The sequence below is a fragment of the Cygnus atratus genome, chromosome 1 (genome assembly GCF_013377495.2).
Source record: "Cygnus atratus isolate AKBS03 ecotype Queensland, Australia chromosome 1, CAtr_DNAZoo_HiC_assembly, whole genome shotgun sequence".
Taxonomy (NCBI): Eukaryota; Metazoa; Chordata; class Aves; order Anseriformes; family Anatidae; genus Cygnus; species Cygnus atratus.
The window spans coordinates 101970362-101997536 of record NC_066362.1 but is presented as its reverse complement, the minus strand read 5'-3'; the positions used below and the strand labels follow the sequence as shown (position 1 = coordinate 101997536).

Here is a 27175-nt window from a genome sequence, read left to right as displayed (position 1 = left end):
GAGTCGGTAGGTGCCCCCCCAGCCTTCAAATGGGTAGACCTTGGTGCAGCCCCCGAAATCTGTGAGGGTCCAAAAGGGTGCTGCCCCTGGCATCCATTTTGGGGATGCCCCAGGGGCCTCCCGTGCCGGGCACCTCGGGCCACGGGTGAGCAGGTTCCAGGCAGAGCTCTCAAAAAGGAGATGTGGTGCGGGATGGCTGCAGCCTCTCGCTCCGAATTCAGCCGGGTCGGCTCCAGATGCGCGGCGCTGGCGGAGCGAGCCCCGCCGGGGGACGGGGCCGGTGGAGCTCCCTCCCCTCCGCGGGACTGGAGCCGGCCCCTGGGCAGCGCCCCCAGCTCCTCCCCGCTCTGTAGGGCCGGTCCCAGCCCCTCCTCCCGTTTCCGCTGGCAGGAGCTGGAGCCGTGTCCTGCCGTGCCTGTGCAGCTCCCTCAGGACTCGGCCCTATCCGGCTCGGCTCGGCCCGGCCCGGCCCGGCCCGGCCCGGCCCGACCCAGCCCAGCCCAACGCGGTCCAGGGACGTGCGGGTGAGCCCCGGCGGCGCGGGGTGCAGGGAGCCGGAGGGAAAAGTTGCGGGCGCTTCCCGGCCTTGGGGGTGGGAAGAAGCGGGGCGGCGGGGGAGAAGCCGGTCGCGGGGGGTGCTGTGCGGTGCCGGAGTTCCGGCCTGGCGTTTAGAGGCGCTGGGGAGTGGCAGGGACCCAGCGGGCGGGTGGGGGCCGCCAGAGGGGTGAGGGTGGTTCGCAGGGGTGGGGAGCTGTGTGCTGAAAACGGTGACACCGTCCCACCTCCCAGCGCCTGTGTGATTTCTTTTGTGGAAGCAGGAAAGTTAATGTAGAGGGACAAGACGAGCCCAGTGGCTTCTGCGTACACGGTCCTGATCTTAGCCAGGGAACTTGTAGTGCCCATCTTTCACCGGAGCAGATGGCTTCAGCCAGAGAGTTCTCCCTGCCACGGGGGGAAATACGCCTCCTGCAGTGCTGCCCTGTGTGAGGAGGGGAGGCGACCTTTCTTTTCCCCTTGTACAGCCCCTAAGGCTGCAGCACGATGTGAAGATGCCGACCCGAGCTGAGCCTTGGGTCGGTGGGAGCGGGGAGAAGTCCCTGCAGGAGGCAGAGCACAGGTGAGATTGCCTGAGAGGTGAGATAGCACGGCAGGGAAGCCCATGTTGCTGGAGGGAGAATACAGTTCAGGGAGAAAGCCATGGCTGCTGGATGAGCTGACAGCTCTCAGAAGCTGCCGTTGAGGTGCTTCCTGCCTCCCCCCTTTGTATGCAGAACTTGGCTCTAGCTTTGTCTTTTCCCGTTCAAGCTTTTGGAAACTTTTCTCGATGAATCTTGGGTGTTTACCTGTCACCCTGCTTCTGATGTGGGCTGGGAGCTCCATGACCTCTGCCTCTCTTGAAAAGACCGTCAGATCAGGAGATTTCAGATGGGCAGAGAGGAGGACCTGTGGTATGGAGATGCTGTGTTGGGGAAAAACTAGAGTGCAAGGGTAAATAAAGCTGTATTTCCTTACTTAGTACTACTATCAACTCTTGTTCTGCTTTTACACTGTATAGTTTTGTGGTTTGAACAACAGAGCTGGGAATGTGAACATCTGAATTTCTTGCCTGACTGCACTGAACTTATTTTTAAGACTTTTGGTGGGTCACTTGGGATTTGACTGGAAAAAGTTAGGTCTTCTCCAGAAGAACCATGAAAGTCAAATTGTGCAGCTTGTTTGTGCTGTAATTCCCAGATTGACTTAAACTTTACCTTCACCATGTAGATGCAAACATTTGGCATATTATTGTAGCCAGTTCTACTATTGTTAGTAGCAGGAGCTATAGGTAGTTTTAAAGGATAATAATTACTGAAGGAGTGAATTAATATGACTTATATCAGCACAGAATATGGGCAAATCTTAGAACTTAAAATATTTAAAATGATTTCAAAAGATAATTTATCATTGTGGTATGTGTGTGGCTGATAACATCAAGGAAGTCACTTTTCATGCTTCTATGCCATTCGTTTCCACTTTGCATTTTACTGAGCTCCAGAAATGAAAACTGATGAAACTAATATAGCTTCTGCCTCCAGATCTTTTCCTTTCCTTCTTTATTTTTAGACCTGTGCTGTTCATGTTGCAAATCCTCCAGACAAGGCCTTTTTTTCTAATGGGGTTGGAGAACTTTTGGCAAATTTCGTTTGGGGCACCTCTACTTTCTTTAAAACTGAATAATTCTAATTAATAAAATTGCATGAGAAGACTTCGGGGTCAGAATATAACTAAGGTGGCATCACTTGCATTATTCAGACAAAGCTCAGAGGTGCAAGTGATCCTATTAATATCTCTTGAGGAGGGTAAAGGGGTAATTGTGAATGTCGATGTTATCTTAGATATCATGATTATTTTACCAGAAAATATCGATTAGAGATGTGTATTTCCAGTTCATAGTACTGAATGAGACAGATGCTGGGGATGGGATGGCAGACACTGCCAACCAAGAGTCTTGATTACCAGGCATGATTGTGGTAATGAGGTAGGTCCGAGGTCAAGTTGGGAAGTGAATCTGCAGGTCAGGTTAAGGCCCAGTGATAGTAACCAGGGTCAGACACAGTCCAGTTATCATGGGGCAGGTCCATAGTGATGTGGCAGATCTGAGGTCAAGCTAGGAAGTCAGTCTGTGGGTCAGAGTGTGGATCAAGTGGGTCCATGGCCAGACAAAGGCACAGCTGTGACAAAGCTGGATACAGACACACCTACAACATAGCTCAGGCAGGGACTGAAGACCCAGGGCTGAGCTGAAATGGATCCCATAGACCATTTGGCATAGCGGTTGTGGAGGCACTAGGTAAGGCTGATTCAGGTCTTTAAAGGCCTTTCAAGTACTCTCAGGGCCCTAATACAGTACGAGGACCTGAGACTGAGAAATGGGCTTGTTCAGCCTTGAGAAGAGAATGCTTTGATGAAACCTAATAGTAGCCTTCCAGTACTTAAGAGAGGGTACTTATCAAGAAGTCAGAACTACACTCTTCTCAGCAGTGCATGATGGTATGATGAGAGACAACAAACATGTTGAAACAAGTTGTACAAGCCAGATATAACAAAAAACTTTTCCACTGTGAAGACAGTCAAGTGTTAGAACAAGTTGTGCAATGTCTGTCCTCACAGGCTTTTAAGACCTGAGTGGATAAAGCCCTGTACTGACTTACAGCGGACCATGTGTTGAGCATCATTTGGACTAGATGACCTCCTCATGTTTTCTCCAACGTGAGTTTCTGATCTTAACATTAAACAGCTGTTAATTCTGGGAAGGAAGGAGGTATTTGTATGTGAGACTATGGCAGTATTTGTAAGCACCAAAGATAAAGAATCATAGAATGGTTTGGGTTGGAAAGGACCTTAAAGATCATCTAATTTGTGGATGCCACATCTAATTTGTGGATGCCCCCCCATGCCACACCTTCCACTAGACCAGGTTGCTCAAAGCCCCATCCAACCTGGCCTTGAACACTTCCAGGGATGGGACATCCACAGCTTCTCTGGGCAACCTGTCCCAGTGCCTCACCATCCTCACAGAAAAGAATTTCTTCCTTAGATCTAATCAAAATCTACTTTCTTTTAGTTCAAAGCCTTGTCCTCAAAGCCTCCACGTCCTATCAAAATACTCCCTGTTCCTCTCCTACCTTCTTGTAGGTATTGGAAGGCTGCTATAAGGTCTCCCCAGCGCCTTCATTTCTCTACACTGAACAACCCCAACTTCCTTACCCTGTCTTCATAGGAGAGGTATTCTAGCCCTTTGATCATCCTCATGTCCCTCCTCTGGACTCACTCTAATAGGTCCATATCCTTCTTTTGTTGGCATCCCCAGAGCTGAATGGATTACTCCAGGTAGGGTCTCACGACAGCAGAGGGGGAGATTCACCTTCCTCAACCTGCTGGCCGTGCTTCTTTTGACACAGCCCAGGATACGGTTGGCTTTCTGGGCTGCAAGCACACACTGCTGACTCATGTTGAGCTTGTTGTCAACCAACATCCCCCTGTCCTTCTTAGCAGTGCTGCTTTCAATCCAGCCTGTTTTTGTGCTTTGGATTGCCCTGGTTTCGGTGCAGGACCTTGCAGTTGGCCTTGTTGAATGTCATGAGGTTCTCACAGGCCCACCTCTCAAGTCTGTCCAGGTCCCTCTGGATGACATCCATTCTCTCCAGCATGTAGTCCACACCATGCAGCTTGGTGTCATCTGCAAACTTCTCAAATATGATGAATAGTGATCCTTGAATAGTTGATGAATAGTGATCCCAGCTTTCCTGGGCCCCTCTTCCCTCCAGCGCTTTGTCCCATGGTACTCTACCAAGCAGATCACTGAAGAGACCAAAGTCTGCTCTCCCAAAGTCCAGTGTTGCAAGTTTCCTGTGCACCCTCCTTGCTGCTGTCAGGATCCTAAACTGCACCATTTCATGGTCACTGCAGCCAAGGCTGCCCTTGAGTTTCACATTCCTCACCAGCCCCTCCTTTTTGGTGAGAATGAGGTCCAGCATAGCCACTCTCCTCGTTGGCTTCTCTATGAGGAGAAACAGAAAAAGGTTTTAGGATGGTGATATGTTGCTAAAAAACTTAAAGGAATTAAAAAAAAAAGTTAAACATTTTCCTCACTATGCTGAAGGCTTACGCTGGAAAGGTATGTGTGTAATAGGGTTAAAGAATCTTTCTCTTTGAAAAAATTGCTTTCCTTTTGTGATTCCCAATGTCCAAGCACTTCCAGTCCTTGCTGTCCAAAATAAACCTTGAGAGATAGAGTTGGCAGCATAGGGCATGGTCATGGGGAAGATCCTGCTGCCTTTGCCCTGACTGCAAAGTTAACCAGGATGCATCTAACCTCTATGCTTCATACAGAAGAAAGGATAGTTAGGAAATAAGGCATCCCCAGGAGGCAAAGAACTGCATTTTCATGGCTGTTAAACTGCCTGTTGAGGAGGTGTAAAAAATCCTATTGTTAAAGAGCTTTTAAGATTGAGAGTATAAAACAGGTAAGCATATTCTAGGGATAGCTCCAAGGAGATGAGGCAGACTAAATCATAAGCATATGCTCCAATAAATACTTAAATGGACAAAGGTATTCATTAAGCGTAGTATTTCTTTGCAGTGATATGAATATGATTTTGTGATAACACTGAAGTGATAGCATTATTTTAAAAGATTTGAAGTTTGAATCATAGAATCATAGAATATCCCGAGTTGGAAGGGACCCGCAAGGATCATCAAGTCCAACTCCTGGCACCACACAGGTCTACCCAAAAATTCAGACCATATGACTAAGAGCACAGTCCAAATGCTTCTTAAACTCCGACAGGATTGGTGCCATGACTACTTCCCTGGGGAGCCTGTTCCAGTGCACGACAACCCTCTCAGTGAAGAAACTCTTCCTGAGATTCAGTCTGAACCTCCCCTGCTGCAGCTTGACTCCATTTCCTCGGTTCCTATCACTGGTCACTAAAGAGAATAGATCGACGCCTGTCCCTCCGCTCCCCATTGTGAGAAAGCTGTAGACCGCGATGAGGTGTCCCCTCAGCCTCCTCTTTTCCAGACTGAACAGACCAAGTGACCTCAGCCGCTCCTCATATGTCTTCCCCTCTAGGCCCTTCACCATCTTAGTAGCCCTAAGTTTGCATTGATCTTTATTTCAAAATGTACAACAGGAAAGTTTTTAAGTTCTTTTGAAGGTTTTTCCTTTTGCTGTCAGAGTTCTCCATTATAATACAAATTCCGTTGTGCTACTCTAATGCCTGATATTTCTGAAGGTGGAAGTGACTAATAGCTAGGGTGTTTATTTCCATGATCCCTGTTGTAAAAAAAGGAAGCACATCACATTAACTAGTGAAAAGCTGTTTGTATTTCTGAGGCCAAGTTACTGCATGTCTCTAGAATCAGCTGAACTGTGTGAACTGAGCTTTAGTTTCTATACTGATGTTAAAACGGAACTGTCTTTGCCGTGGACAGTCTTTAATGATTTGTGATTGCTTGGACTGGTCTGTGTATTCTAATAAAAAGGATGATATGATGGCTTCCGTGAACCTCATGCAAAGGAGGACCATGAGAGTGGTGTTATCCTTATGTGGTGTGTCTGGGGAGGAGACAGAACTAGACTGGAGAAGAAACCCAAGGGGGAGTAAGTAAGAAGTCAGTAGGCTAAGGGAGAGGAAGTCTGCAGCTGTCCATGGGGAGGAAGGACTGAAAAGGAAGGATGAGGTGGTACTGAAAAGAGAGGAACAGAAGAAAAGCTGAAATACCACACCCAGTGGATTTGAAAGGGCTTTAGCTCAAAAGCTTGTAACTGTGCTAGAAAGCTGCTGATCAACTCAAATCATAGAGAGCAGAGGTCTTTGTGGACCTTGTGGTGTCCTTCAGGTTTACTCCTAATTAAAGTCATTTGACCTGAAAGACTGAGGGAGGAAGTGCTTGAAGCTGAAGGAATCCTGAATTTAGGAGACTGGTGGGAAGGCCTCAGGAAAAATAATGTGACAAAGCTAGATAAGTATTTTCTGATTGGTAGAATTTTCATAGAATCACAGAATGGTTAAGGCTGGAAGGGACCTCTGGAGATCATCTAGTCCAGCCCCCTTGCTTAAGCAGGATCACATAGAGCACATTGCACAGGATTATGAGCAGGTGAGTTTTGAATATCTTCAGAGAAGGAGACTCCACAACATCTCTGGGCAGCCTGTTCCAGTGCTCTGTCACATCCACAGTAAAAAATATATTTTACTATATATTACCTCATATTCAGATGCAGTCTGTCCCTTCATCCAGGTCATAAATGAATAAATTGAATAGTACTGGACCCAGTACTGACCCCTGGGAGGCACTGCTAGCCACAGGCCTCCAACTAGACTCCATGCCACTGATCACAACTCTCTGAGATCTGCCATCCAGCCAGTTCTCAATCCACCTCACTGTTCACTCATCTATCCCATGCTTCCTGAGCTTACCTATGAGGATGTTGTGGGAGACAGTGTCAGAAGCCTTGCTGAAGTCAAGGTTGACAACATCCATTGCTCTCCCCCCATCTACCCAACCAGTCATTCCATCACAGAAGGCTATCAGATTGGTTAAGCATGATTTTGCCTTGGTGAATCCATGCTGGCCAAGTCTGATCACCTTCTTCTCCTCCACGTGCTTGGAGATGACCTCCAGGATGAGTTATTCCATCACCTTTCTAGGGGTGGAGGTGAGGCTGACTGGCCTGCAGTTTCCTGGGATCTCCTTCTTGACCTTTTTGAAGACTGGAGTGACACTTGTCTTTCTTCCAGTCCTCAGGCACCTCTCCTGTTCTCCATGACCTTTCAAAGATGATGGAGAGTGGACTAGCAGTAACATCCTCCAGCTCTCTCAGCACTCATGGTGCATCCCATCTGGGCCCATGGATTTGTGGGTTTCAGGTTTGCCTAAATGATCTCTAACCTGATCCTCCTCGACCAAGGGAAAGTCTTCCTTTCTCCAGGTTTTCTCTCTTTTCTCTAGGGTCTGGGATTCCTGAGGGACTGGTCTTAGCAGTGAAGACTGAAGCAAAGAAGGCTTTTGGTAACTCTTCCTTCTCTGTATCCTTTGTCACAAGGGCACCTACCCCATTCAGCAGTGGACCCACATTTTCCCTAGTCTTCCTTTTGCTACTGATGAGTTTGAAGAAGCCCTTCATGTTGTTCTTGATATCCCTTCCTAGATCTAATTCCATTTGGGCAATAGCCTTCCTTGTTACATCCCTGCATGTTCTGATGACGTTCCTATATTCCTCCCATGTGGCCTGTCCCTTTTTCCACATTCCGTATACTTCCTTCTTCTGTTTGAGTTTTGCCAGGAACTGCTTGCTTATCCATGCAGGTCTCCTGCCCCCTTTGCTTTTATCTGTTTTCAGGGATTGCACTGCTCTGTATAACTTCTACACAATCATAATGAATTTCTAAATGAATATATCTACAAAGGGGCAAAGACTGAGGGACAGCCTTGTATACTCTACTATTACTAATCCAAATTCCTAGTCTTTTGCAATTTGGTAGTGAATGTGGCTTGTGGCAGTATGGTGATGAACAGTGTTTTCTTGTGGTGATTGCAGCTGTACTCAGAATGCATGTTAAGCACAGGCAAGGAGACTTTCTATTTGGGTTTGCTCATTACTATAGGTTTAATAATTCACAAATGTTTCTGAAAGCTTATTTTCTTTTCTCTGTGTCTGTTGCTGTTTTTTTATCCATTAATTTTTATCCATGTAGTTCAGTGGGAGGTGGTTCTTCACACAGTGTTCAGCTTTGTTTTGAATCATTCTGTAATTTCTCAGACGTGTACTTATCCCCAAATCAGCTTTGGATTGCACTTTATGTTAAGAATCTAGCCTTATGTGAATGAAGGTTGTTGCCTTGCTTTGTTTGAAGAAAGTGCAGCTGAGGTTATGAAGGATCGAAGGCAACATCCTAAGAATGTATAGCATAGTTTCCTCATTGATTTGAGGATAGTGTACAGACTATTGTTTATATATATTTATACATACATGGGGAAAATACTGTCATTGAAATGGAATAATGGCTCTGATAATAGAAAAGACCTGTACTAACAAGCTGTCCAGAGCTTGTCTTCTTGTAAAGTAAAACTAAATGGTTGGCTTAAGTGCCTGTAAAAGAAACTTTCCAAATATAAATAGCTTAAAGTGATTCTCTTTCTTACAGCAGAATACTTGGTATTCTGTGCATTGCTCCTGTACAAAGTTTTGCCAGGTAATGGTGTCTCTGAGTGCTAAAAAGTCTCTTGCTGATCGGTTTCCCAGCAGTGGAGAATGTGACAGAACAGGTGAGAATCCTGCATTTCATAGTACTTGTGATGCTTGATGGCAGCAGAGGCAGCTAGAGGGAGCATATAAATTGTATAGATACCTATTGCCTAGCTATTTGGTATTGTAAAAGATGAATGGCAAAGGGAAAGAATTGCAGCTCTGGAAAAATTCGCAACTTACTCCCCTCAGAACCACTTGAGATGGAAGAGAGGCTGGATCGTATACTGTGAAGCTCTTCCTGTTTTAGGCGGGTAACAGGGAAGGAAAAGGACAGTATTTAGAATCATAGAATCGTAGAATATCCTGAGTTAGAAGGGACCCATAACAATCATCAAGTCCAACTCCTGGCTCCACACAGGTCTACCCAGAAATTCAGACCATACGACTAAGTACACAGTCCAAACGCTTCTTAAACTCCAACAGGCTTGGTGCCATGACTACGTCCTTGGGTAGCCTGTTCCAGTGTGTGACAACCCTCTCAGAATTTAGGTGAATGTGGTCATAGATTAGGATAAGAAAGCCATGGTAAAAGTAATTGCTAGGACCGGTGTTCCACAGAGATGTGAAAGAGAGGAAGAGACTTCATTGTGAATAGGAGTTGTTTGGGAGAATTCTCTATTCTAAATATAAAAGGCCAAGTGAAAAGGACTGTGAAGCAGAAGGGATCTTTTGAGGAGAACCAGGAGGAGGAAATGAGAACAGATTCGTAAGTTCTCTCACCAACGGCACTTCATCTATGTGGCTTTCAGTTTTCCACATTCTTTATTGTTCCACCCTTTCTTGATGGGATGGTTACCACAGAATATCTCCTGAGAGTTCTTATAGCAATTGTCCCCTTTTCAGTCTCTTTTTTTCTGTTAAGAAAATTCTCAGGACATTATTTTTAAGGCAGTAAGTTTTCCCTTATCACCTTCACTAGGTTCTTTCACTTTCTTGCTCTTAGGCTTTCCTTTTCTTACTCTACTAGTTGCCAGGTATCTCCAGGCAATACCTATTATGCCTTGCTTTCTCTACTGTAAGCAAAAGTCCTGTTACAGTCTCATTGTAACTTGGTTCTCCCAGCTAGCTTCCTGGTTTTCTCTATGTAGTTTTCATCTTCAGCTTCTTCTCATTCTCTAATTCATCAATTCCTCTTTGAAGAGCTGAGGAAGTTCATTCTGCGTAAGAACTGTGCATTCTGTTTTGGTGTGTGTAGTCTGTTTGTTCCTCCCTCTTCTTTTTACATTAAACCATATCAGGGGAAACAAAACTAGTTCAAGTCATTTAGATATCCAGCTGTTTTTTCTAAACTGCTTTTTTTAAGAACTTCAACTGAAGAGAAATGTTGCTACATGTGGGAATCTCCACCTTTCTTCCTGCTTTAGTAAATAGTGTTTCTTTCCTTTGTTTTATAGACTTTTCTTAAGGCACTTGTCCTCTTTGGAGTTGCTAAGATATCCCTTTCCTTGACTCTTAAGAAGGACTGACCTGTTAAATTCTTTGATCCATGTTTCTCTGAAGTCAGTGGAAGATAGCTGTCAGACTTTCTGCTTGGATTACTACACAGCCCTGTTACTGTTTCAGAGATATTCAAGTTGTTAGTAATGTAGCCTTTATTTCACTTAATTAAACAAATTCATCCAGTGCTTCAGGTACAAAATATCGCCACAGCAAACTTGAAACTGTCAGTGACAGCCAAAGTTAGTACTTACCCAATGGCAGTAGTCCAAGGCATTCATTAAAAAAGCAAACAGACCTTGCTTGCCCATGGGACACAAGTTGAGGAACTGAAAGGCACATATGCTTTATTTCAGAGGACTGAGTATTGTGATACAGCAACGGTTATGAGGAGATAAATACCTACCAATCATTGAGCTTTCTAGAAGAGGAAGTTCTGTGTTTTCTTTTGTGGTTTGCTAACCCTCGTGTTTTAGGACATGAGGGTTAGTAAGGCAGCCCTGTCTCTTGGCCTCCTGCTGGGAACAATGGATTGTACAGGTTGCCTGGCTGTTGAGTAGAGTTCCCCACACGTGTATGCAATCGGACGAAACATGCAAGTTTTTGAGGGACTCAGAGTTTATCCATTCCTTGCATCATCATTTGTTGTAATAACCTGTACCTACGTGAGTCCTGTAACTATTGGAGGGCATGAATGAACTTTTCAGTTGCATGTGCCTGTGAATTGTCTTCTCACCAGTTCTGCTCTGTCAGAAGATTCATGTTTCTTTGTGTTTGTTGCCGACATTTATTTTGATCCACACCAAGAGCTCTTTCATCTAATATTTTTATTGTAAGGTTTTTATTTTTCTTTCTTAATTTTACTGTAGAGACCTGGCTTACATCAAACCAAGCAGTGTACCTCTGATGTGGCTAGGACTGCTACCTGGCGCTGGATTACATGGCTCAAAGGACTCTTTTTAGACCATCTCTGACTTTGCTGCAGATCATGCTGCATTCATAGCAGGCTTGATTCAGTAGTGAATAAAGTTAATCTTTTAAGATGTAGATGATAGTCTACTACTGCATGTGGCATGAGTTTGACTAGTCACCTAATGTCTATGTAGTGGAACTATGGGAAATGTGGATTATTTCATTCTTTTTAAAATTAATTTTAAGTTTTGCTAAGCCAGATTTGACTTCAACAGAACAAATTCAGTTGCTGAAGTCTCTTTTGTCTCTAGAGAATTAACTGCATGTGCTTGACATACAATCTTAATGTCAGGGGTGAGCTTTATTTTCATATAGTATTAGTTTACGTTATGGAAGGTGTGTGTAACTGATGTGTATGATAAGTAGAGGTGCCCATGTGCTAGAGAAGGTATAGTAGATAGACTGCGTGAACTGTGAAATCAATAAGACTTTCTCTTAGCATTGGGTGCAATGGTTAATTTGAGATAAATTAATTCTTAAACTTGAATGTGCAAAGATATGAAGGTGAAGGCAACTAATCATGTCCATGTTCACTATTCTGAAAAGGGCAGTAGTCAGTTTTGAAAACACTATTCACAAAATCAGATTTTTTTACTTTCAAAAACGCCTTATATTAGAAATCTGGAAACATTTAGAAATCAACTATTTTCTTATAGATATGCTCGAATACTTTTTGTGACTTCTAGTCTTTGGAAATAGTATTTCAGAATCATACATGATAAAGCGATGCAGGTTGAGGGGAAGCATTCATTTAAAAACAACAACAGCTATGTTACAATGGAAAAGTTTCTGTTGAGCAGGTTTTACGGAGATTTATAAATAATCAGTCTGTACTTTTTGTATGCAGTTGCAATAATTTTTATGTGGTTTTAAACATTGGAGATGGTACTGTTCTGTAACTTCTCTTCATGTTATTAGCGGAAGTCCTGGACTCAGGCTGGCCAGTTTGCAATTTCTGCAGCACTCTTCTACCATTGCTGTGGTGCTGTTACAGACATGATGGTACCAGTATGAATTGTAGAAAGTGGGGTGCTTTGTGTTGTTTGTTTTTTGTGTAATTTTTCATTACAGCAGTGGCCTATCATACTACGAGCAAAGATGGGACCAATCAGAAAGTGGGACTAGTACAGGAGACCTCCACGGAAGTCTTGCTTAATCAGTTCTTGCTGTTGTAAACATGTATGTCATCAGGTGTCTTGGTGGTGATAAGGGACCTAACTACAAAGGGGAAGAAGCACTGAATTTTTCTGACCAGTAGTTCTTATTTAATGTGACACACAAGGGTTTGCTTTTTCCCTTAATTTCTGCTTTCCCTTTGGTTTCTGTGAGTTTTCTTAATATTTTGTCTATTGCCAATATTTAAATTAATGTCTGGATGAAATCAGTGTGTTATAATATAGATACCAATGTTTAGACTTACTCCTTTTGTTCAGAAGCAGATGGGATTTGATGTAAAGTTGTTCTGTTTGTTTGTTTTCTGATTTTTCCTCAAGTCTTCTTTTCTGTCCTCTTGAGGAAATATGTTTGTGATATGAGGTGAGTCCACAAGGCAACAAGATTCACTTTGGTTTTCTTCATCTCTCCAGGTTTGTTTGGAGACCTTTCCATTGGCATACATCCAGTTGCCTCAAGTAAGAAAGATCTCTGGTGATGAATACTCAGAATCAGACAATGCAATCTTTAGTGCTGTTTAAGTTAATATTGAAGGGAGATAAGTTGGGCCAACATTAAGCCCTTATGAAACCTTGTTGTAACCTGTTATTTTCTTTCCACAAATGCTGAGGGAGTTCAGAGTAAAGTGGTTGCTGGTGCAGTTGCCTCCGAGTGCTACTTTAGATACCAAACCAAGTGTAGTGGAGGAGGTCAGTAATTTTCCTAATTATCTGCAGACATTGGTTTTCATCACTTTTCTTACCTGTCTCTGCCATTTGGAGGGAAAGGAAGCAGGGAAGACCCTGGATTGCTACTGATACTAAGTCTACGGTCCACTTTCATTAATCCATATAAGCTTTGTCCTTTTGTACAAGTGTACATTTATAAACAGACTTGGAAAAATAATCTTATCTTTAAAGGACCTACTGTTACCCTTATGTTAGCTGTCCTATGGCAGCTGCAGGATGAGCTGCAGAGCTATTGCTTTGTGTTTTTGTACTTTCTTCTTCAGGGATTTAGCCTTGGCTAACAAGTGAGAGGACAATGTAGTACTGCCTGCCTTTCATTGCATTTCTGACATAGTGAGCTCAGTGAAAGGAAGGCAGACAGACACTTTCTTTGTCAAATGGTCATGGGATCTGCCGAAGGCTGCAAGGGGTGCAGACCTAGCAATGGGACCAGCAGAAAGATAATACTTCGCTTATACACTTGGCCTGCTAAGAACTGTTGCATACCTTTGTGCTGCTCCACAGCTTCCCATAAAATGCAGTTCTTCATGAACTGCCCAATATGGGTCCGTACCACGGGGATCCATTCTTGAGGAATGGACTGCTTCAGCATGGGTCACCCAGGGGAACAGCAGCTCCCCCCAGACCCCCCTGCTCCTGCATGGGCTCCTCTCCGCGGGCTGCAGCTCCGGCCTGGGGCCTGCTCCTGCGAGGGCTCTCCATGGGCCGCACCCTCCTCCAGGCCACATCCACCTGCTCCACCGGGGGCTCCTCCATGGGCTGCAGCGTGGAGATCTGCTCCATGTGGGACCCATGGGCTGCAGGGGGACAGCCTGCTCCACCAGGGGCCTCTCCATGAGTTGCAGGGAAGCTTCTGCTCTGGTGCCTGGAGCAAATCCTCCTGCTCCTCACTGACTTTAGTGTCTGCAGGATTCTTTCTCTCTGTTTCTCACTCCTCACTCCCAGCTGCTGTTGTGCAGCAGGTTTTTTTTTTTGTTTTTTGTTTTTTCCTTTTTTCAGTGTGCTCTCCCACAGGCACAACCAGTGTCTCTCATTGACTTGGCTCTAGCCAGTGGTGGGTCCCTTTGGAGCTGGATGGAACTGGCTCTTATCTAACATGGGGCAGCTTCTGGACTCTTCTCACAGAGGCCACTTCTGCAGTCCCCCCACTACCAAAACCTTGCCATATAAACCCAGTGCATTCCACCCCTCGCCTCAGTGAAAAATATGTTTAAGAATTATCATTAAAATATATTTTCATCACATTCATCACAATCTTTACAAAGTTCATTTAAATCAGAAAAAGAATTCCCGAATTGATGTTTATGTTACCAAAGTCGACATAACATTATCACAACACTGGCAAAGTGGACAGTTTACACTGTCGTGGGGCAGCTTCTGGACTCTTTTCACAGAGGCCACCCTGGTGGCCCACCTGCTACCTAACCCTTGCCACGTAAACCCAGTATAGATGCTTGTATAAAACGAGTGAAGGCAACTGTAGGCAAAGAACATGTGTTGTTGTACCTTTTGGGATGAGTGATTGGAGATTATGTTCTGTGAAGGAAAAACATCCCCTTCTTGCAATTGGAAAATGCAAATAATATGTTAGGTGAGGCTAAGAAAAAGAAATGCTGAAGCTTTCCTTACTCTTGTGTAAATCATCATTACAGGTGATGCCACACAATGGCTAGTGCCTTGTTCTTGAGGATATGGCGCAGATGCATTGACCTTGGGAAACTGTTTATGTAAGGGAGAACTAAGAAGGATAATGTGTGGGATTTTTCTGTGTCAAAGCAGTAGTTTTGTTATTTAACTGCATGGAAAATCTCACTTGTGGGTTCTGTATGTTTCTGAGAAAAATAATTAGTGTATTAATGAAGTGCACAACTAGTTTAAAATCTGTACTTTTACTGGGCAGGAATAGCTTCAGGAACTTTCTGTTGCAAGACAAAGAGCAAAGAGATAATTGGGCAGTGTTAGATGTTGATATAGGTAACATCTGTGTTTGTAGTAGGTAAGACAGAATATTATAGTATATCAGATAAAGAACCTATGAAACTTTATGCTATAGCATTTAAGCCGTTTGTAAAAAGCATTGATTTAGGCATAAAATGTCTTTCCTGTAAGGCTACTGTGTGTTTACACCTTGTAATGATTCTTTGGTTTACTTTTTGTACGTGTGTCATGCTCTGAATGATGTTCTGTTAATTCCTTTGTAGGGCTCTACTCTTGGGTGGTGGAGCACACCAGTGAAAACCTAGCTGGGGAAGACTGAAATGCTTGATTCTTGGCCCAGGAGTTTTCATTTTGTTTCTCCTTGTGCCACCTGACATGACTGCAGTTTTGTGATCTTTCTTTTGCCTTGTTTCCACCCCTTTAAAATTTGATACTATGGAAATTAATGTACCATTAACTATTTTGCTTAAACTAGTTTATATTATAAAGATGAGAATTCCCACGGCAGCTTTAACTCTGACCCCAGAAAAGAAAGAACACCAAGTGAGTGTCCTAATTTAGACAATTATGTATCAGTGGGCACTAGGATATACACTATATGTGGCAAATATTTCCATTGCAAATCTGTTCCAAGTCCGTAACAGTGTTGAAATGCTAATTATGCTAAATGATTGTATTATACTGGTAAAGCGGTATAGACTTGATTCACAGAATGCTAATCTGTGAGTCATATCATCAAGGAGTGCAAAAGAATGCACACCCATCAAGAGAAAGAGAAGATAAATAAAGTTATTGAAACATTTTTCTTGCATGCACAGGAATATGCAGTTTTTTACCCTTTCCATTATGGTACTGAAATTATTTTCTCTGCATATTGAATATTTAGTATCCCTTGTCTAAAGCAGGCCTTGAAATTACATTAATTTCATTACTTTGATGATCAGTGTTAGCTGTGTTAGCTATGGGATTTCAAATACTCCCTTACTGTAATTCAAGGATTTTATTTTCAAAGATGTCCATTTCTGTTAAGAAGATAGGATTTTGTCAGAATGGGAAATGTGCTTTTTACTTTTTATGAAACATGCTTATATTTATGCATATTAAAAAGTTGAATTTCTAGTAACTGATCAATAAAGTTGTTGGTAACATAATTGAATTTCTTGCTAGTGTGTGGTGTTAAAGTTGAATGAAATACTTTTCATTTGAAATTAAATGCAGTGTATAGCAAAAGCTGTGGTAGGGAACTGTTCAATAAAGGAGTCAGACTTAGGTTGATTTTTTATTACGAAGAGGCTACCAAGAATGGTTGATCCCAAAGACTACCACCCCTTCCTACTTTTTCAAGTAGGATCAAATGACGCTGTTACAAGGAAACTCCAAAATATCAGAAAGGATTTTATGTCCCTTGGAAAGATGTTGAAGGGATTGGGAGCGCAAGTAGTGTTCTCCTCTGTCCTCCCAGTTGGTGACTGGGACCCAGGAAGAAGGAGACGAATGGGCCGAGTGAATGATTGGCTGCGAGGCTGGTTTTGTGCCAAAGGTTTTGGGTTCTACGACCTTGGATGCACTTTTGAGGGACCGGGCATGCTGATGCCAGATGGGGCACATCTGACCAGGTGGGACAAGAGCGTTCTGGGCAGTAAGCTGGCTGGGCTTATCAGGAGGGCTTTAAACTAGATGCGGTGGGGAAAGGGGATGCACCTCTGAGTGAAGAAGAAAGCACACCTGAGAACACTATCACTCTAAGTACCAGCAGGGAAATACTTGTGAACTATCCCAATGCAGTCAGGAAGGGTTCTGGAAATGTGGTACGACCGATTGCCCAGCTGAAGTGCCTCTACACCAACGCACACAGCATGGGAAACAAGCAAGAGGAATTGGAAACCATGGTGCAATTAGACAAATATGACCTGATTGCTATCACGGAAATGTGGGATGGATCACATAACTGGAGCATTGGATTAGAGGGCTACAAACTCTTCAGAAGGGGTAGACAGGGAAGAAAGGGAGGGGTTGTTGCCCTCTACATTAGGGAAGGGATTGATTGTGAAGAGTTGCCTTTGAGAAACAGCCACGGACAGGTTGAGAGCTTGTGGGAGAGAGCTGAAGACAATGCCAATAAAGGACAGGTTGTAGCTGGGGCTTGCTACATGCCGCCTGATCAAGGGGAGCCAGTGGATGAGGCATTCAGGCTTCAACTACAAGAAGCGTGGTGCTCGCACGCTCTCATCCTGATGGGGGACTTCAACCTGCCAGATGTCTTCTGGGAAAACTAGACAGCAGGCTGTAAGCAATCCAGAAGATTCCTAGAGTACACTGAGGACAACTTCCTGGTCCAGGTATTAGACAAACCAACCAGAGGAGAAGCGTTACTTGACCTGGTGCTCACCAGTGCAGAAGAGCTCATTAAAAAGGTCAAGATTGGAGGCAGTCTGGGCTGCAGTGACCCCGCCCTGGTTGAGTTTGTGATCTTGAGAAATTAGGGCCTGGCAAAGAGCAAAGTCAGGACCAGGGACTTCCGAAGAGCAAACTTCAAAGTATTTAAAGACCTAGCAGATGAGATCCCCTGGAACACCGTCCTTAAGGACAAAGGAGCTGAGCAGATCTGGCAACTCTTTAAGGATGTTTTCCTTAGAGCGCAAGAACTCTCCATTCCCTTGCATAAAAAAGTGGGCAGGGAGGGAAGACAACAGGGATGGCTGAGCAAGGCAGGAATTCTATAGGTACATTGCTCAGAAAAGAAAGGTCAAGGAGAGTGTTCCCCCACTGATAAATGAGAAGGTGAACTGGTACCGAAAGACATGGAGAAGGCTGAGGTACTCAGTAACTTTTTTGTCTCAGTCTTCGCTGCCAGTCAGGCTTCCCCAGTCTTTTGTTTCCCTGAACCCATAGATGGAGGCTGGGGGAGCGAAGTCCCTCCGACTGTAAGTGAAGAGCAGGTTTGAAACCACCTGATGAAACTAAACATATACAAGTAGGGCCTGATCTCATGCATTCCAGGGTCCTGAGGGAATTGGCTGATGTAGTTGCCAAGGCTCTCTCCATCATATTTGAAAAGTCCTGGCAGTCAGGTGAGATCCATGGTGACTGGAAAAAAGGAAACATCACTCCCATTTTGAAAAAGAGTAGAAAGGAGGACCCGACCCAGGGAACTACAGACCGGTGAGCCTCACCTCTGTGGCTGGCAAGACCATGGAAAAGGTCCTCCTGGAAGCAATGTCAAGGCACATTCAAGACAAAGAGGTGATCCAAGATAGCCAGCATGGCTTTCACTAAGGGTAAATCGTGCCTGACCAATCTGGTGGCTTTCTATGACAAAGTGACTGCATCAGTTGACAAAGGAAGACTGACAAATGTAATCTACCTGGATTTCTGCAAGGCCTTTGACACAGTCCCACATGACATCCTGATCTCCAAATTGGAGAGATATGGATTTGGTGGGTGGACCATTCAGTGGATAAGGAGTTGGCTTGAAGGTCACACCCAGAGAGTGGTAGTCAATGGTGCTGTGTCCAAGTGGAGACTGGTGACAAGTCGTGTCCCTCAGGGGTCTGTCCTGGGATTGGTACTGTTTAATATATTGATGACATAGACAGTGGGATTGAGTGCACCCTCAGCAAGTTCACAGATGACACCAAGCTGAGTGGTGCAGTCAGTACAACCGAAGGAAGGGATGCCATCCAAAGGGACCTGGACAAGCTTGAGAAGTGGGCCCACGTGGATCTAATGAGGTTCAACAAGTCCAAGTGCAAGGTGCTGCACCTGGGTTGGAGCAATCCCAGACACGAGGACAGACTGGTAGAAGATCTCATTGAGAGCAGCCCTACAGAGAAGGACTTGGGGGTTCTGGTGGTTGGAAAGCTCGACATGAGCCAGCAGTGTGCGCTTGCAGCCCAGAAGACCAACTGCATCCTGGGCTGCATCAACAGAGGAGTGGCCAGCAGGTCGAGGGAGGTGATTGTCCCTCTCTGTTCTGCCCTTTTGAGGCCCCACCTGGAGTGCTGCATCCAGATTTGAGGCCCCCAGCACAAGGAAGATGTGGACCTGTTAGGGTGAGTCTGGAAGAGGGCCACAAAGTTGATCAGAGGGGTGGAGCACCTCTCCTATGAAGAAAGGCTGAGAGAGCTGGGGATGTTCAGCCTGAAGAAGAGAAGGCTCTGGGATGACCTCGTTATGACCTTTCAGTACTTAAAGGGGACTTATAAAAAAAGATGGAGAGCAACTCTTCGCTCAATCAGATAACGTCAGGATGAGAGGGAATGGTTTTAAACTAAAAGAGGGGAGATTTAGATTAGATGTTAGGGGGAAGTTCTTCACTCAGAGGGTGGTGAGGCACTGGAACAGGTTGCCCAGAGAGGTTGTGGATGCCTGGTCCCTGAAGGTGTTCAAGACCTAGTTTGACGAGGCCCTGAGCAACCTGATCTAGTGGGTGGTGTCTCTGCGTATGGCAGGGGGGTTGGAACTAGATGATCTTTCAAGGCCCCTTCCAATCCCTAGCATTCTGTGATCTTTGAGTTCCCTTCCAACCCAAGCCATTCTATGATTAGTCAAGATGGTTTTCTGTGAGATCTTAAACCCAGCAATTCGTGGGTTCTGATTTTTTTAAATGCCTGTAAAGCAGTGGGCACCCTGATTGTTCTCACTTGTGGAATGAAATCCAAAAGGGTATAAGAGATGCTTTGTGATGGTATGTTTTTGGCAAGTAGCTATTTCAAATGAGATGGACATTTTAACATGTAGGATGTATTGAATAATGGGTTTTAATTGTTTGAGTTGCTGTTGTAAAGAGGTAAGGTGGCACTATGCCTGACCAGTGTGGACTGTGGGTTCTCCTAGGGTGACCTTGGGTAACTCTTCAGGGCAGGCCTGTTTTTCATTTGTCTAGGGTTATTGCCCCCAAATTCTTTGTTCTGCATCAAACAGAGTGAGATACCAGGAGGAAGGCCTGAGAAATACTCTACAATTACAGGCTGTGGAGTTTAATACAATGAGATCAGACAAGGAAGGTGGCAGAAGTATGAGAGCAGATTCGTTAACTTATTTGACTGTTACAGAAATAACTTGATTACCTGGTTGTATAAGAGGTGTGTATTTATTAAAATGTATGTAAAGCACCTGGGTGTTCCACAATCTAGCTAACATTTTGTTCATGTTTGATTTAAGCGAGTTCTTGACATAGGTCTGTGTTCTTTGTCGTATAAATAACTTGTTCAATTAAATGGGTAATGGAATATCAGGTCTTCAGGCATGTTATTAAAAGTCCTGTTAAGGTAGTTTGAGGAAAATAAAATTCCATTTGGCAACAGCCTTGGGATTGGCTTTTTGCAAGGTGATGGTAATTTTGCTTACAGGGGTCTCTGTTTCAAAATGCATTCTAAGGCCTCGAGGCAGAATTGTAAATGATCCCATCATGTAAGTTGCTAAGTAATACAATACAGTTAAGCTATAATATGCCATAATCTTGAATCTCCATGTAAGAGCACCCCACTGGCAAAAGATAAATTAGTTATGGGGAAAGGAAAATGGTTTGTCCCAGAGGTATTGTTAATCACTGGTTCTCAGGTTGCTCGAACCTGGGATTTTTACTCCCATCATTAATTAACTTAGGAGGTGCTCTCTGGTGTCACCAAAGAAAACTATTTCACCAAGAAAACATGTTTTCTTATTACTTCTGATCCATTAGAATATCAGATTTGTGGCTCTCTACTACAGGTAGATTTTTTTTAAGCTTTTTGATGTGTAGAAACATTTTCACATGAGTCTTTAGTGACATACAAAACCAAATCTCCCACTTACGAAAGACTAAGTGAGACTCTTTTGCTCTTTGAGTAAGGCACAGAGGAAAGTGATTACTGATGGAGAATCATTCTCTGGTCTTCTTTAATTTGTTTTCCTTGTTCCTTGTCACAAAGCTCCTGCAGAGCTGTGGTTCTTGGCTGCCTTCCATACAGCAGTTCTAAAGCACGTCTATGAAAACAATTGGGTGCTTCTCTCTGGTTTGAGCTTGTCTCTGCTATGTAGGTATTTTGCTAATTAACTCTTTCAGAAGGATCATAACAAATTTGTAAACTCACAGATAACACTAAGCTGAGATGAAAAGGAACATGAACACTCGGAAGACCACTGAGATAACAAAAATGAACTGGGATACGAAAATTGGAACCTGAACTTACAATTTTAAGTCCATAATGAGAGACTGAAATAAACACTTTGAGTTACAGAAATGTTAAGTATTCAAGAAGGACTTTTTACTTCAGTGTGAATTTCTGTAAGCGTCTCATGTTTTCAAAACAGACATCACAAAGGATTCAAAAAACTACACTAAGCTATTCAAATCTTCTAGTTTTAATTACTTAGCCCAAGTGATCTCATCATCAGTTGAAGAGAATGCTCTTATTCCAAATATATTTAGTTTTAGATATGTGTATATATAATTATTATTTTCTTAAAAAACAGTTATAATTTAAAATAGGATAGAGAAAAAATGAAGTTAAACACTGTTCACATTTGTGAGATGAAATGGAAAAGCCTCGTTTTTATCTGTGATGTGTATTGGTGTTCATCTGCTAGCTTATTGGACAGCTGTGAACTAAATATAATTTGTTAAAGCAATAGTTTTCAGATTTTCTATTTTCAGACAATAAACATATTCTACTGGAAGCTTCCTATATGGTCAATTCAAGCACACTTTGAACTCTGATTTTGAGTCGCTGTATTGAAGTTCCTGTCCCAGCTACTCGTGTCTACTCACACATCACTCTCATGCTGCTCAGCTCCAGAGAAACTCTGTATGGCTATATGTATTTATTTTAAGGAACCAATAAAATGAATTTATTAGAGTACCAAAACTTTCATAATCGGTGGATTCTTTCTTTCTTTTTATTTTTATTTGTTTTTGTGTAAAACTATTGCTCTTATTATTCCTGAACATTTTCATTCAGTACAGGAGAGAAATTAGGTCATATAGCTGCGTCTTCATGTGGGCATAGGTGCATGTGTTTATTTTTTCCTTCTCTTCCAGGAATGAGCATTAAAAATCAGGTTTGATTATACATTGCTAGCAGTGGTAAGAATGATGGGAGGCACTGTGGGCATGGAGAATGAATTTTGCAAGGCTAAGAGCAGAAATGGAATTCGGTGCCTGTGACTGTAGGCAGGACAGATGACACAGATTTGTGGGAAGCAGTTGAAAAAGCAGGACATCTCACCCTTACAGGAAAGTTAGTTTGAATTGTGGTAGAAAGTGAACTTGAAGCAGAACCAGACGTTGCAGGGGCTCTGCCTCTGTCATGGGAATGCACAGTGTTGACAGTAGTTATTTTGCAATTGTTTCCAGCTCAAATAATCTATAAGTAATGGACTGGTCACAGTGCTGCTGAATGAAAATAAGCTAATACCAGTTACTGGGCAAATCTCATATCATGATGTTTATCTTTTTGTCCTCTTAATTTCTGTAATCTTTTGGAAGTTTTTGTGCAATATAAGGTGAAACTAGGTAGTTACAGATGCATTTTTTTTTCAAGTGGTTTATATTTTAGAATATATTTGCTTTTTTTTTTTTTTTTATAAGAATACTTTTAAAATGGTAGCATACTACAATTAATTTATATTGTCTCCAGGGATTAATTTTTAGCTTGTGTCATGTTTATGTATCTAAAGTACAGTTAAGTGACACATATTTCTCTGACATGATTTCCTACTTTTTTTCTTACATGCCTCATATATATTGCAAAGTTTAAAAAACAGTAAGGAAGAATTTAATAAAGACTGCTTGTTGTGATGTGTACATTTCGTTCACTCTTTTGATGTTAATTTTTAATGGGTGCAACAGGATTTGAACATAAGGCATTATGGGCTTTTTTCTTTTTTCTTCCCCCCATGGTTCTAACTCCTGTTCATCTACTAAAAAGTAAAAACTGTGCTAAGAGCTGATTTTTGTAGGGAGGCCTCACAGAAAACCTGTCAAACGTGCTCTTTGTCCAGCCACACCTTTGATACTTGCTGCTGTTAGAGTCACTCCAGAGACATGCAAGACGGGAAGAGGATGCCAGGATTGAACTGAATATTGATATTTTGCAGTCTTGAATAAGAAAATTAGTAGGCTAGCAAAGTTGGTATCCTTCCTTGTATTTTATTACTATAAACTTGTTACTTACTTTAAAAAAAAAAAAAAGAATTTGTGGAAAGCTAATGAGCATGGCTGTATTCAAATATAAGCATGCTATTTGTTACCTTTGGTGTGTATTGATATGTGTATTTGGTTTTAAAAGCTAATGTCTGAAATAAAAATCTTGGGAGCAGTGTTAAGTTTATTGTTAAGATTTCTTACAAGTCAAAAGTGTTGTCTGCTTTAGTCTACAGTTTGCTTTTTTTTTTTTTTTTTCTTTAAGGCTGTGTACAGTGTCTTTATTTATTGGCATAATGCCGTATGCAATGGAGATCTCAGCAGGGAAAGAGCTGGTGTCAAGGGATGTACATTTTTAGTGTTTCCTGCTTTTGTATTTTCATGCAAGTGCTTCCTTTGATAGCAGAATATAATAATGCATAGACTGAACTCTATGTTTTGTTGTTGTTGTTGTTGTTGTTTTGTGTTGTTGTTTTTGTTTTATTTTTAAAACAGTTGTTACTTGTTCAGGAACAATGGATTACAGTTCACTAGTACCAGCCATCTACAAGTAGTGTATGAGGGTGCAGTTGAGAGAATCCAGCCACGCTCAGACAAATTCCTGTTTGTTAAAACATCCAGAGCTACCCAGTTTGAAATGTATCAAATGAGGCTGATGAAGCTTAGGTGAATGAGGGGATAATAGCGCAATGTGGAAGTAAAGAGTAGAATGGACATGGGAATTCTTTCTTTTAAAGGTAGGGTATGTAAAGAGAGAAACAAAAAACTCACCTTCAACATTTTCATAGGTTTAGATACTGAAATCGTTCAGTGACTTTGTCCATTTTTCGTTCTCTGCTCTCAGTTTACAGAAAGTTGCAGATAAATTTATGTACCCTTGTTTCAAAATAATGTCTGTTAATTTACCTTATGCATTTTTATTTGCATAATTTCATGGACACCCAATCAGAACAAATGTGAAGTAAGTACTTAAAATTCAAAATATATACTATGACTATATGATTATATATGTTCTCTTATCTTACAATTTAGTAGTCTTCCGAGGTTCTTAAAAGAAAGGTTTTGGTTTCTTTCTGTCATGGTACAGGAAGGGGAGGTTCACTGACGTGAAAAGGTGGGAAAAACAATTAAAAAAGACTGTGTGTATTACTTTTCATAGAGCATGTCATCATTATAGATTGTAGAAGTCATCATCAGGGTTTATGGTGGGGCTTTGAGATAATGCATTTAAAAGAGTTCTGGAAGTATAGTTAGATAACGAATACCCAAGTATTATACTCAAGGAATCTTACTTGGAGAGGGATTTCAAATGTTTGGGTTTAGCTTTTCAATCTATACCCGACTAGCTATGTTTAATTAAGGATTTTCAAGTGGGAACAACTTGCATGAGAGTCACTATTAGACAACTAACTTCTATTAAATTCTTGTCAGTTCCTGTGAGAATACAGCACTCAGCATTTCAAGACTGCACACAATCCCACCTTTTAAGTGAAGAGGCGGGCTGTGCATCACAGTGTGTTTGTTCTGATCTGACCAAGATGCCTGCACAATTCCTCTTGATGGACCAGTGAACTTCTGGTGTTGTAAGAACATAGCACATGTGTGCTGCACCATGTGAAGGCAAGGTTGATACATGTTTCCTATTCAGCAGAAATGGAGGCATTTTCCTCCTGTTTCAATAACTTTTGTTGTTTTCTGTTCTAAACCGTATTTATCTTTTCTCCTCCTAAATATTTAACTGTGCTTCAGAGAGCCAGGCTGCTTACTGTGATGCAATGCCTACTGCTGATAATGGTGTGAATAGTACTGATTTTTTTGACAGATTTCACAAAAATTCTGAACAATACTAGCTATGTAATGTGGGTGACTGTTTCTGTATGTGTAACTGAGAGTCATGGGTTCAAATCGAAGCCAAGTATTACATCAGACTGTGTTCCAGGCAGTGATTTGTGTTGGCCCTGCTGGGTTACTGCTGTTCTGAGTTTGTATCAGCAGCTCTATTCATGATTGACATGAAGTCTTCATCTAGATAATGACATTAAAGGTGGGCCCCTTCATTGACTGGTGTTGGCAGACACTTGACACTATTCAACTAGTAGCCTTCATGCTAATGATGGCTCTTATGGAGCAGATATGGAAGGATAATGGTACTGTAGAGGGGATACAAAGGTCAAGGGTGACCATCTGCATCAAGGAACCTTTCAAAATATTTGCTTCCCAGACTGATTAACAGCTTGTGTATATATGACCTTATGTATCTTTGTACCCATATCAGTGCATTTGCATTAAAGGAAGCATAAGGAGGGAGTGGGGACACTGAATTAAATTTTCCTGAAACAAATGCTGCTAAGTAAAGTGCAAAAGCTGTGGTTGAGCAGCCCAAACATGCCTCAGTACTAAAAACATGTGACAGCACTCCTTGTAAATGAAGAACAGGAAACCCTGGTACAGGCACGTGTCAGCTGTAATGCCTTTTCAAGTACAATTTTAACAGCATTTATGCATACTGTTGCTTCAACGTGATAGCACCCAAAAATAAATAAATACTGATGTTCATAATGTTACTATCAGAAAGGGTATTGACTCCCTTGTGGTTAGGGTTATTGGGTGAGATGACATCTCCAGCTAATAGTTGGCATGCAGACTATAACAGATTGATAACAAAATTGATAATAAATTGATAACAAGAGGGCAAATTGTGCCAAGGCCAATCCAGTGGCCTTCTAAGATGGAGTGACTGCATCAGTCGACAAAGGAAGATAGACCAATGTCGTCTACCTGGACTTCTTAAGGCCTTTGACCCGGTCCCATGTGACATCCTGATCTCCAAATCAGTGAGAGTTGGATTTGAAGGGTGGACCATTCAGTGGATAAGGAATTGGCTTGAAGGCCACACCCAGAGAGTAGTGGTCAATGGCTCTATGTCCAAGTGGAGGCTGGTGACAAGTGGTATCCCTCAGGGGTTCAGCTTGGGACTGGTACTGTTTAATATCTTTATCAATGATGTAGGCAATGGTATCTCCAGTTAATAGTTGGCACATTGATTGTAACAGATTGATAACAAAATTGATAATAAATTGATAACAAGAGGGCAAAGCATGCCCCTTTTTTTACTGTGAGGGTTGTCAAACACTGGAGTGGGTTGCTTATAGAAGTGGAGTCTCCATCTTGGGAGATGCACAAAACCCAACTGGACACAGTCCTTTGCAACCTGCTGCAGCTGACCCTGCATGAGTAGGGTGGCTGGACTAGATGATCTCAAGAGGCTGCTTCCAAACACTATGATTCTGTGATTTCACTTTTTTTTTCCAGGTACCGAAGTGAAGTAGACCAACTTATATTAGCCTGGATTTTCTTTTTTCCCTTTTTGAAGACATATGAATCATTTGCCATTCTCCAGTCATGACAGACCTACCATGTGATCTCTACAAGCTTTCAAACATGATAGTGAGCAGTCTTGATATTATGTCAGCCTATTCTTTCAGCACCCTAGAATGCATCCTGTCTGGTCTCAGATACTTCTACAGGTTGAGGTTTTTTTAAGAGATCCCTGACTCAATCCTCTTGTGCTACTGATGTTTCTTATGCACCTTGAGCTCTGTCTCTGTACATAGGGGCCTGAGGCCTTCCTCATGAAGACTGAGGCAAAGAAGACATTAAGGACCTCACCTTTATCTGTATCTGATGACATTACACCATTTGCTCCCCAGCAGGCCCATGTTTATTCTTTTCCTGCTGAGGTAGCTTTTATTTTCACCTCTGTTGTCCCTTGCCAGTTTCAAATTTAGTTGAGTTTTGGCTTTACTAGCAGCACTCTACATACCGGACAGGGTTTCTGTATTCCTTCTTTCTACTCTGTCATCATTTCTGTTTCTTGTGAATGTCCTCTTTGCATTAGAACTCAGTCCTAAGTTCCTTGATTTAGCCAAGCCATTCTCTTGTATATGTAACTTTTCCTGAGTGGTAGAACAGACTGTTGTGCTTTCTTATTTGTCATTTCTTATT

At 42.5% G+C, this 27175-nt stretch overlaps 1 protein-coding gene across 5 annotated transcripts in view; it reads left to right on the top strand.

Moving 5' to 3' along the window:
* The first annotated feature begins 310 nt into the window (after window positions 1–310).
* Window positions 311–27175, top strand: part of TSPAN9 (tetraspanin 9) — a 182311-nt gene continuing 155446 nt past the window's right edge. Inside the window, exons 1-2 of one of the 5 annotated variants that reach the window (XM_050710086.1) lie at window positions 364–524; window positions 7498–7557. The gene's annotated coding sequence lies outside the window, so the exon portion shown is untranslated. Of the gene's footprint in view, window positions 525–7497; window positions 7558–27175 lie in introns of all 5 variants that reach the window. The other 4 variants (XM_050710084.1, XM_035545682.2, XM_050710082.1 and 1 more) reach the window with 4 other exon arrangements.